The following is a 12,632-nucleotide window of genomic DNA, read 5'->3' as shown; positions in this document are numbered from 1 at the left end:
GCCTTTAAGACTCAGGTAGAGTCTTATAGCAATGCTGAAATTTCTGAAATTTCTGTGAGCAGGGATTTTTCAATCTCACTCAATGGGAGTGAGAGATAAGGAAGAATTCTGGATTGGAAGTTACTGGGGCTGAGTGTTAGTCTGTATTTATTTTTACTCACTATGTTTTAGGTATCTATGAGATAATCAAACAAAAATTTTTGAAGCCTTCTAAAATGAGGAGTTTGATCCATTATCCTTTTCAAATCTGGAAATTTTTCTTTTCTTTTTTTAAATTATTTTATCCCTTCCATCGTTTCTGTGCCCTATTCCTAGAATTTCTAATAGTTGTTATGTCTCACATGAGCTTATCAGCTTCTATTCTCTCCTATTTTTCTATTTCTGTTCATTCTTCTTTTACTATTATTATTAATATTATTATGTCCTTTGTCTTTCTGAGAGATTTCTTAGAGTCTATCATCTGGCCCTTTCTGTTAAGTTTTTAAATCAGGCAGTTACTTAATTTTTTATAGAAAATTTCATACCTATTCAAACCTAGAGAGAAGAATCAAGGTGGTTCACTATACCAGTTATTAAAGGATGATCAGAATCATTGCCTTTTTTCATTTATATCCCTATTCACACACTCCTTTTCCCAAATAGGATTAATTTGAGTGAGTCTTACATACCATCATGATTTATGTGATATAATAATGTAATATAAAATATTTATTTATTTATTAGAGAGAGAGAGATACAGAGAAAAAGAGCATGAGCAAGGGGGAAGAGGCAGAGGGAGAGGGAGAAGCTGACTTCCTGCTGGACAGGGAGCCTGACACAGGCCTGGATCCCAGAACCCTGAGATTATGACCTGAGCCAAAGGCAGATGCTTAACTGACTGAGCCACCCACACACCCATAAAGTTTTTATATGTAAATGTACAGTTGTACATTTATATGTAGCTATTTCACTATGCCTTAAAAATTATTTATTTCTCAATGTTTTGCTTATAGGTAAGGACTCTTGTTCAGACATAACTAAATTTCATTTCTGTACCTCTAAAAAATTAAGTCATTTCTTAATATTATTAAGATCCTAGTAAGTGTTCAATTTTTAGTAAACTTTTGAGTTTTAGATTTTTTTTATTTAAATTCAATTAGCCAACATATAGTACAGGATTAGTTTCACATGTAGAGTTCAGTAATTCATCAGTTTTGAGTTTTAGAATCACAGAATTATTGCAAAGGTAGTATAAAGTGTACCTATCTATCCCCACATCCAGTTTCCCCTATTATTAGTATATTACATTAATATAGCATATTTGCCACAATAATGAACCAATATTGGTATCTTATTACTTAGAGTCCATATTATTTAGATATTCTCAGTTTTCCCCTTCTTCTGTTCTAGGATTCCATACAGCATACTGTATTATAAGTAGTCGTCATGTCTTAGACTTTTCTTGGCCGTGATGGTGTCTTGGACTTTCCTTGATTTCGATGGCCTTGGCAGTTTTGAAGAGTACTCCTAGTCATATTTTCTAGAATGTTTCCCAACTGGGATTTGTTTCATGCTTTCCTTATGATTGGACTGAGCAGAAGACCACAGAGTTCAAGTGCATTCTCATCACATCATAGCAAGGATACATACTGTCAGTATGACTTATCATTGTTGCTGTTGACCCTGGCTTGAGATAGTGTTTCTCAGGTTTCTCCACAGCAAAGTTTTCCTTTTCTTCTCTCTTTCTGTACTGTACTCTTGGGAAATACCACTTTGGGCATCCCACACTTAAGGAATAGCTAGTTATAACCCACCTCATTAAGTGTAGGGTATCTCTGTATAAATTATTTGGATTTCTCATGCAAGATGGAAAGGGGTTTGTCTTATTCCTCATTTATTTATTCCATCATTTCTTTATATCAGTATGGACCTAACATATTTTATATTTTTGGTTCTAATCCATAACCCTATCATTGTATTTTGTTGTTGTTATTTTGGTTTTGGGTACCTTTTTTTTTTAAAAATTTTTCTGGCATTGTACGATGCTCTAGACTCATTTTGTGTATTTTCTGCCTCAGTCTTAGAATCAGCCCCCTTCTCCAAAGAGTCTTACTTTTGTTTTTTTTTTTTTTAAGATTTATTTATTTTAGAGAGACAATGTGTGCATGAGTAGGGGGAGGGGCAGAGAGAGAGGCAGAGAATCTCAAGTAGACTCTGCTGAGTGTGGAGCCCAATGTGGGGCTTGATCTCATGACCCTGCGATCATGACCTGAGCTGAAATCAAGAGTCGGGACACTCAACCAACTAAACCACCCAGGTACCCCGAAAAGCCTTACTTTCTAATTGGAAAAGTGTGTTAGTGGTGTGTGGCAGCCAGGGTTTTGGTTCTAGATTTTGTCAGCTGAAAGAGGAGATATTTGTGTGTATATACACATATATGTGTGTATATAACCTGTGTATATACACGTATCTGTAAATATTTCTATATGTAACCATTTATATTTTGAGCTAAACATGAGTTCACATATTGATGTGTCCAATTCTAACCCATTACCAAATGCATCATTTTTGCTTTTTCCCCTTGTTTGTTTGTAGTCTCCCACTCTAAGAGGAAGAAAACTGCTTTTTATCAGACATTTATTTATGTAATTGTTCAATTCCAGTATATATTTATAGTCATTTCAGCATTATTAATTGTACCTCAATAGGAAGCACCTTTATCAACTAGAATACATTGCTTATAGAATTTCTTAGCCTTTAGTCTTAGACTCCTTTCATTTCTGAAGTTACTTGGGTCATCACCTTGTACCACTCATCCTCTTCAGTGAGTTTGTTTCATACATGTATAATAAATACATTTAGACTTTTGACACATTCTGCACTCCCTCCAAGGACCCTGATTTCCTAAAAGCTTTTTAAACAAATTTGCATTCATTAAATTTACTCTTTGTGCTGCGAAGTTTAGTGGATTTCAATAAATGCTTAATGTTTTGTATTCACCGTTACAGTGTCATAAAGAGTAGTTTCACCATCTTGAAATGTTCCCTATACTTCATCTATTTATTGGTTTCCCCAGTGAGCCCCCAGCAAACACCGATATATCTCTATAGTTTTGCCTTCTAAAGAATGCTATATAATTAAAATCATACAGTATATAGCTTTTTCATACTGGCTTCTTTCATTTAGCAATATGCATTTGAGATTCATCCATGTCTTTTTGTGACTTGATACCTCATTTTTTAAATTGGGAAATAATATTACTTTGGATGTACCATGGTTCGTTTACCCATTCATCTATCAAAGGAAATTTTGGTTGCTTCCCGTTTTTGGCTATTATCAGTAAAGCTGCCATAAATATCCATATACAGGTATTTCTGTGAATAGATGTTTCTTTAAATCATATGGGAAAATATCAAAGAGTGCAGTTGTTCACCCATGTGTAAGGCTATGTTAAAAGCCTTGTTCAAAAAAAACTGCCAAATTATTCTGCAAAGTCCTTGTACCATTTTGCATTCCCACTAACAGTGAGTGAGAGTTCCAGTTGCTCTGCATTCTTACCAGCAGATGGTATTGTCATTGTTTTGGATTTTAGAGATTTTATTAGGTGTACAGTGGTATCTCATTGTTTTTAAATTTGCAATTCCCTAATAATGTTGAGCATCTTTTCATATGCTTGTCATCTGTATGTCTTTGGTGAAGCGTCACTTTAGATCTATTGCCCATTTTTTAATTGATTTGTTTTCTTATTGTATATTTTGCATATAAATTTTTTAATCAGATATAGTGTTCTACAGTATTTCACAGAGTAGAAGCTTTTTTTTTTTAAAGTACTAATCTGTAACTCTTTTTTTTTTTTTTAAGATTTTATTTATTTATTTGACAGGCAGAGATCACAAGTAGGCAGAGAGACAGGCAGAAAGAGAGAGAGGAGGAAGCAGGCTCCCTGCTAAGCAGAGAGCCCGATGAGGGCTTGATCCCAGGACCCTGGGATCATGACACGAGCCGAAGGCAGAGGCTTTAACCCACTGAGCCACCCAGGTGCTCCCAGAAGCTTTTTTAAAAATTATGTTATGTTAGTCATCATACAAGTACATCATTAGTTTTTGATGTAATGTTCCATGATTCATTATTTGCATATAATACCCAGTGCACAGAGCAGAAGTTTTAAATAAATTCCAAATTATCAGTGTTTTCTTTCAAAGATAATGCTATTGGTATTATAATTAACAAATCATTATTAAACCCAAGGTCATGTAGGTTTTCTACTTTAAGAAGTTTTATAATCTTGGCTAACCTGGATGGCTTAGTTGGTTAAGCATCTGCCTTTGGCTCAGGTCATTATCCCAGGGTCCTGGGATCAAGCCCTGCATCAGGCTCCCTGTTCAGCCAGGAAGCTTGCTTCTCCCTCTCCCTCTGCCTGCTGCACCTCCCTCCCCCCCGCCATGCTCTCTCCTTCTCTCTCTCTGTGTCAAATAAATAAATAAATAAAATATTTAAAATAAAGTTTTATAATCTTATACTTCACATTTTGGTCTATGATCCATTTTGAGTTAATTTCTGTTTAATACTTGCATTTGTGTTAATTTTTTTTTTTTTTTGCATATAATTTTGTCTAAGAGTTGCAGCACTATGAAAAGATTGTCTTTTCTACTACGTTGAACTCTCTCTCCTTCCCCTTTGTCCGAGTTAGTTGAGTATACTTGTGTGGGTCTACTTCTGAGCCTTGTTTTGTTCCATTGATCTGTTTATTCTTTTTTTTTAAGTTTTTATTTATTTATTTGACAGAGATAGCACAAGCAAGGGGAGCAGCAGAGTGAGAGGGAGAAGCAGGCTCTCCACTGAGCAGGAATATTTTATATTGCATTATTATATCACATAAATAATGATGATATGTAAGACTCACTCAGATTAATCCTATTTGGGAAGAGGAGTAGGTGAATAGGGATATAAATGAAAAAAGGCCATGATTCTGATCATCCTTTAAGTTGAAAGTGATAGCGGCACTCTTGTCAAAAATCAGTTGGCCAGAGATGTATACATTTATTTCGGTTCTTTCAGTCCTGTTCTGTGGATCTGTATGTCTGTCAGTTTGTCAGTAGTGTACTGTTTTGAATACTGTAGTAATATGTAATCACATGTTTTTGATTATTTCATCACAAGCTTTGCGCAGTGGCAGTATCGTAACCAATTAGGTTTATCCGAGGCGTGATTATTGCTAATTGATCATTTCATCACAAAGATAAGTTTTGAAACCAAGAAGTATGAGTCTTCCAAGTATGTTGTACTTTTTCAGTGCTCTTGGTATTTGAGGTGCCTCACACTTTCATTTGAATTTTAGAATCATTTTTTTCATTTCTACAACAAAGGCCATTCAAATTTTGAAAGGTTTCATTGAAAATATAGATTACTTTGATTAGTAGACATTTTAACAACATTAATTCTTATAGTTTATGAACACAAAGTGTCTTTTCATTTATCTAGGTCTTTTTTAGTTTCTTTCAGCAATATTTTGTACTTTTCAGCATATAAGTCTTTTATCTCCTTGGTTAAATTTATTCTAGACTTTTTTTTTGGATGCCATTGTTAATGGAATTGTTTTTCTTAAAAATTTTTATTGTTCCTTTTGGTGTATAGAAAAAAAGTAACTGAATTTTCAGTGTTTATATTTTAACCTCGCTACTTTCCTGAGTTTATTATTAGCTCCATAGTTCTTTTGTGGATTCTTTGGGATGATACATATATATATGTATCATCCTATGGTGCCCCAAATGTCAAAACAGTATTGAAAAAGTAAAATCATGTTATCTGTGAAAAAAAATAGTTTACTTCTTTACCAATTCAAATGCTTCTTTATTTAATTTTCTTGTTTAATTGTCTGGCTAGAACCTCCAGTACATTGTTGAATAGCAATGGTGAAAGTGTACATCCTTGTTTTGCTTCTGATTTTAGGGAAATAAACTTTCAGTCTTTTTCTAGCGAGTATTAGGTGTCGGTTTTTTATAAAGGTCCTTTATCATGTTGAGAAAGTTCCTCTATATTTCTACTTTTCTGAATATTTTTGTTATGAAAAGATGATGAATTCTGTTGAATGCTATTTCTGTATTAATTGAGGTGATGTGGTTATTTTCTTTCCTTCTATAAATGCAGTATATTACATTGATTTTTACATGTGGAATTATCTTTGTATTCCTGGGATAACTCCCAGTTGTATAATCTTTTTATTATGCTGATTGGTTGAATTTATTAGTATATTATATCTTTATATCCATATCAAAAGGATATTGGTTTGTAGTTTTCTTTTCTTGTAGTGTTTGGCATTTGTATCAGGGTAATTTTGGGTTCATAGAATGAGTTAGGAAGTGTTGTATTTTTTTGAAGAGTTTGGAAAGGAATGATGCTAATTCTTTAAATTTTTGGCAGAGTTCACCAGTTAAGCCATCTGATATGGTAGAGTTTGTTGTTGTTGTTGTTGTTGTGGGGGGAAGTTTGTGGATTACTGATCATGTCTCTTGTTTTAAGTTTGTCCAGATTTTCTATTTTTTTCCTTGAGTCATTTTGGTAATTTCTATGCATCTACAAATTTGTCCATCTATCTTAATTGTCTAATTTGTGTACTGTTGTTCAGATTTTTCATAATACTCTCTTAAAATCCTTTTTGTTTTAGTAACATTGGTAGTAATGTCCCCATTTTTGCTTCTGATTTTAGTTATTTTATAGTTTTGTCTTTCTTTTTTTCTTTGTCAGTATAGTTAATGGTTTGTCATATTTGTGATAAATATATCACCAGCTTTTGGTTTCATTAGTTTTTCTGTTTTCTATTGTATTTTTTTTTCTGCATGATCTTTATTTTATTTTCCTCTGTTAACTTTGAGGTTTAGTTTTCTGTTATTTTTCTGGTTCCATAAGCTGTAGTTAGATTATTGGGTTTTAGATTTTTCTTCTCTTTTTAAGATAGGCATTTGCTGCAAAAAATTTCACTCTGAATACGGTTTTTGCTCCATTTTATAAGTTCTCTGGTATGTTGTATTTTTGCTCTGATTTTTCTCTGTTTTCTGATTTTTCCTGTGGTTTTTCTTTGATCAGTTGATTAAGAATGTGTTGTTCAGTTCTAACTTCAGCAGCACATATACTAAAATTGAAACAATTTGGGCAAGATCAACATAGCTCGCAGGCAAGGATGACATGCAAATTTGTGAAGCATTCCATATTTTTATTAAAAATATAAAACTATTGCAAAGTTCTTTAAAAATGCATTGTTCAGTTTCCATATATGTGAATTTTCCAGGTCTTTTCTGTTATGATTTGTAATTTCATTACATTTGGACCAAGAAGATTTTCTTGTGATTTCAGTTTATTGTTGAGAATTATTTTGTGAATAACATGTTATATCTTGGAGAATATGCCCCAGGCACATAAGAGAAATGTACGTGCTGCTTTTGTGGGGTAAATTTTTTTATTTTGTGTGTATATGTGTACATATATGTTTGTATTTTTATATATAACATGTAATGTGTAATATAAATGTGATCATATATTTATGTTTATATACTATGCAATTATATATTTATGTAATATAATATTTATAAATATAAATCTATATTATGTGTTGTATATACTTAAATATCATGTATCTGTGTTTGTACCTATATGTATACTTATCTTACAGGTCCAATTGGTTTTATCCAGATAATCTGTTCATTATTGAAAGCATAATATTGACATTTCCAGGTATTACTGTAGACCTCTCTTTATTTCTTCCTTCAAATTTGTCAGTCTTTGCTGCATATATTTTGCTCTGTTGATTGGTATGCACATGTCTATAATTGTTATATCTTCTGGTTAATTCACCTGTTATCAATATATAATATCCTTTGTTGTTTCTTATAATAATTTTTGACTTAAAGTATTTTGTCTGCTACTAGTATGGCCACCCAGCTATCTTCTGGTTCCTGTTTGCACATTTACTTTTAACATATATGTGTCTTTGGATGCAGTGTGAGTCTAAGGTTACTATATAGTTTGATTTTTTTTTTAAACCACTCTGCCATTTGTGATATTTAACCTATTTCCATTTATAGTAGTCACAGATAAGGATATGATTTGATAAGGAATGATTTCATTATCTCATTTTGCTATTTTTTGTGCATGTCTTATACTTTTTCTTATTTCTTCACTTGCTGCTTTTTTGAATTTAATTGATTTTTTGCAATATACCATTCTGATTCTTGTCTAATTTTTCAAATGTTTATATCTAAAATATTTTTTTGGTTACCTAGGAATTACAATGAAAATCCTGAATTTACAACATAGTTTGGATTGATACAAACTTAGCTTCAGTTGTATACAAAAACTCTGTTTCTATACAATTTTTTCCTTTTTTTCATGTTATTGTCATGAATTACATCTTAATACATTGTGTACACATTAACATATAATTCTTTTTTTTAATGTATTTGTGTTTGAATGAATCCCCTTAGAATTTTTTATAAGGCAAGTTCACTAGTTATAATCTCAGTTTTTTGGTTTTGTTTTTATTTGGTAATCTCTTAATTTCTCCTTTATTTTTGAAGGGTAGTTTTCCTGGATAGAGAATTCTTGGTTGAGTGTTCTTTTAGTGCTTTAATTTAAACAGGTAATCCCATAGGCTTCTGGCCTCCATGCTTTGTGATGAGAACTTGGCTTTTCATCTTACTGTGGATCCCTAGCATACAGTGCCTTGCTTTTCTCTTGGTGCTTTACATCTTTTCTTTGGCTTTTGACAATTTGAATATAATTCAAATTGGTATGCTGTCTGCATTTATTCTTCTTGTAATTCAGTTTGTTTCTTCAATGTGTAAATCCTTATCTTTTTTCAAATTTGAGAAATTTTTGTCTATTATTTTTTCAGATATTCTTTCTGCCTGTTTTTCATTCTTTTTTTTTTTTTTTTTTTAAGATTTTATTTATTTATTTGTCAGGGATAAAGGGAGAGAGAGCTAGCGAGCACATGCAGACAGAGAGGCAGGCAGAGGCAGAGGGAGGAGCAGGCTCCTGCTGAGCAAGGAGCCCAATGTAGGACTCGATCCCAGGACGCTGGGATCATGACCTGAGCCGAAGGCATCCGCTTAACCAACTGAGCCACCCAGGCGTCCCTGTTTTTCATTCTTTTTCTGAAGTTTTTAATCATGCATATGTTGGAATACCTTGACAGGCTTTTAACAAATTTTTTTATTTCAATTCAGTTAAGTTAACATATAGGGTATTATTTCAGGGGTGGAATTTAGTGATTCATTATCAGTTGCATATAACACCCAGTGCTTATTCTATCAAGTGCCTTCCTTGATGCCCATCAGCCAGTTATTGCATCCTTCTACCTACCTCTCCTCCAGCAAGCCTCGGTTTCCTATGTTAAGAGTCTCTTATGGTTTGCCTCCCTGTCTGTTTTAATCTTATTTTATTTTTCCTTCCCTTCCCCTTTATCTGTTTTGTTTCTTAAGTTCCACATATAAGTTAAATCATACAGTATTTTTCTTTCTCTGACTTAATTTTGCTTAGCATAATAACCTCTAGTTCCATCTCCATCATTGCAAATGGCAAGACTTCATTCTTTTTGATGGCTGAGTAATATATATATATATATATATATATGTGTGTGTGTGTGTGTGTGTGTGTGTGTGTATTATTATACATATTTACCACATCATCTTTATCCATTCATCTGTCAATCTGGGCTCTTTATATATTTTGACTGTTGTGGACATTGTTGCTATAAACATTGGGGTATATGTGCTCCTTCAAGTCACTGTGTTTGTATCCTTTGGATAAATACCTGTTAGTGCAATTGCTGGGTTGTAGGGTAGTTCTGTTTTTAAGTTTTTGAGGAACCTCCATACTATTTTCTAGAGTAGCTACACCAGTTTGCATTCCCACCTGAGTGTAAGAAGGTTCCCATTTCTCTGCATCCTGGCCAACATCTGTTGTTTTCTGACTTGTTAATTTTAGCCATTCTGACTGGTATGAAGTGGTATCTAATCGTGGTTCTGGTCAGGCCTTTTGTTTATAAAATAAATTTTATTTATTTTATTGTTTTTCTTTCTTCTATGTAGCCTGAATAATTGCAATGGACAAATCTTCAGATTTGTTGATTCTTTCTTCTCTTTGTTCAAATCTGTTATTGAAAGTCTTGTGATTTTTTTTTTTTTTCATGAGGACCAAATCAAGATAATGTATATGTATTTGAAACGCTTATCACAATACTGGCATCAAGTAGGTAGGTGAAAATGTGGGTTCACAACTATATCATTTCTTAATTCTTAAGTGTTAATTCTTAATTGTTTTTTCTTTCTTAATTTTTAATTGTAAAAAATTACATAAAATTTACCATTTCAGCTATTTTAAAGTATAGTTCAGTAGCATTAACTATTGTTGTAGAACAGATATTTAGAACTTTTTTATCTTGCATAATTGAACCTCTGTATTCAGTGAGGTTCCTTTTCTCCTTTTCCCTCTCCTCCCAGTCCCTAATAACCACTATTTTACTTTCTGTGTCTATGAGTTTGACTATTCTAGATACTTCATATATGTGGAATCATGCAGTATTGTCATTTTGTGACTGGCCTATGTCACTTAGCAAAGTGTCCTCAAGGTTCATCTGTGTTGTTGCATGTCATAAGCTTTTCTTCTTTTTAAAGGAGAATAATAATGCATTATATGTATATACCACATTTACCCATTCATCTTTTGATGGACATTTGGATTGTTTCCACCTCTTGACTTATAACTAATACTGCAGTGAATGTGGGTGTATATATATCTCTTTGAGATCCTGCTTTCAGTTATTGTGGATGTATACTCAGGAGTTTTAGTGAATTTTTCATTTGTCATACTTTAACTGCAGAATTTGTTTGTTTTTTATATTGCTTCTTTACCCATGTTCTGTACTTGTTTAAATATTCTTTGCTTATGGTTTTCTTGAGTTCTTTGAATATATCAAAGACAGTTGTTTTAAAGGCTGTCAATAGACAAAGTTCAATTGTTTGAGCTTCATCAGGGATCATTTCTGTTATTACTTTTTCTTTTTCTGTAACTGGATGATACTTTCTTTGCATGACCCTAAGTTTTTATTGAAAAATAGACATTTTGAATATTTTAATGTGGCAATACTGGAAATCATATTCTGCACTCTCCTTAGGGTTTGTTTTGTTACTTGCTTGTAGGCTCTAGGTGTTTGCTTTTTAAGTAATTTTTTAAAACTATTTTTGTAAAGTCTTTTTGCTCATCATGTTTAGTCTGAGAAATTTGTATTACTTTAGCTGTGTTTTAGGCAGGGATTTCCTTAAATGCCAAAAATAAACAAAAGAGACAAAAGGAGGAGAGAAGGAGAGTGAGAGTAAGAGAGAAAGGAAGGAGGGAAAGAGGAAGGGAGGGTGACAGAGAAAGAAGGAAGAATTCAAAGCAGGAGAGTAAAAAATTCTCAAAGTCAAAATTTAAAAAAAACTTGTTATCTTTTCATCTTTGCATTTTGGCTCCTTTTTTGGGTACTCCTTCAGTGCATAGCTTGATGATTTACAACTCTGCCTTAACCTTCACTTACTACTTTTTCTGAGCCTAGAGATCATGTAGAGTTGAAAGCTTTGGGTGCTCTTATGCCTTTACTGAGAATGCATCCTACTGTGGACTTTTTTTTTTTTGTGGCTTCACTATTCATTTATGTTTATCAACTGTAATATTTTGTTCCAGGATGATTGTGGATTGTCTGTCTCCCAGTGGTTTTGAGCAATGCCCATTACTTTTCTACACTGTGTGAATTCCAAACTAGGCAAAACAAACACATACATTTTGTGTCAGTCACTCAGGTAACCCCAGACAGGTTAGAACAGAGAAACAATTTTTTGGAATAAGGTCTTCGCTGAGCTTTTTGGAAACAGGTACTGAGGTTCTAATTTGGGAACGAGATCTACTCTCTTCAGATTTGCAGTCAGGCTATAGAGGGCCATATGGAAAAGGCCAGTCTCACTGACAACTAGAGTGCAGAACCATACAGCAACTCAGAAATGGCTTAGACGTTTCTTAAGAATTTAAACATATTTACTGTGTCACCCAGCAGTCCCACTACTCCTGGGCATGGAAGTTTATATTCACACAAAAACCTGTGCATGAATGTTTGTCATAGTTTTATTTATAACAGCTAGAAACTGGAAAACCCCAAAAATGTCCTTCAGTGAGTACATGGATACACAAACTGGTACATCCATGCAAAGGAATACCACTCAACAATAAAATGTAATGAATTATTGATATATTCAGTGACTTAGGTGATTCTTTTTTCTTTTTTTTTAAAGATTTTATTTATTTATTTGTCAGAGAGAGAGACAGAGAGATAGAGAGAGAGAGAGGGAGGTGAAGTACAACCAGGGGGAGCAGGAGGCAAGGGAAAAGTAGGTTCTCCGCCAAGCAAGGAACTGAGTGCGGGACTCAATCCCAGGACTCTGGGATTATGACCTAAGCCAAATAATAGACACTTAACTGTCTGAGAAACCCAGGTGCCTCGACTTAGGTGAATGTAGGAAGCCAGTCTAAAAGGGTTGCAAACTCTGATTCCATTTATATGACATTCTTAAAAGACATAGCTGTAGAGTTGGAGAATGGATCATTGTTGGGGATATGAGTGGGTG

At 33.3% G+C, this 12,632-nt stretch overlaps 1 protein-coding gene, 1 non-coding gene and 1 pseudogene across 9 annotated transcripts in view; all 3 read left to right on the top strand.

The window, feature by feature from the left end:
• Positions 1–12,632, top strand: part of CCSER2 (coiled-coil serine rich protein 2) — a 199,710-nt gene that overhangs the window by 65,949 nt on the left and 121,129 nt on the right. The gene's annotated exons all lie outside the window — the stretch shown is intronic.
• LOC131830895 (U4 spliceosomal RNA) lies at positions 5,138–5,243 on the top strand (annotated as a pseudogene).
• LOC131831006 (U6 spliceosomal RNA) lies at positions 7,085–7,191 on the top strand. Its single transcript, XR_009353525.1, has one exon. It is a non-coding gene; the product is annotated as a U6 spliceosomal RNA (small nuclear RNA).

The sequence above is a fragment of the Mustela lutreola genome, chromosome 4 (assembly GCF_030435805.1).
Source record: "Mustela lutreola isolate mMusLut2 chromosome 4, mMusLut2.pri, whole genome shotgun sequence".
NCBI classification, from domain to species: Eukaryota; Metazoa; Chordata; class Mammalia; order Carnivora; family Mustelidae; genus Mustela; species Mustela lutreola.
The sequence above is the reverse complement of the archived record's forward strand: the minus strand, read 5'-3'. Positions and strand labels throughout refer to the sequence as shown.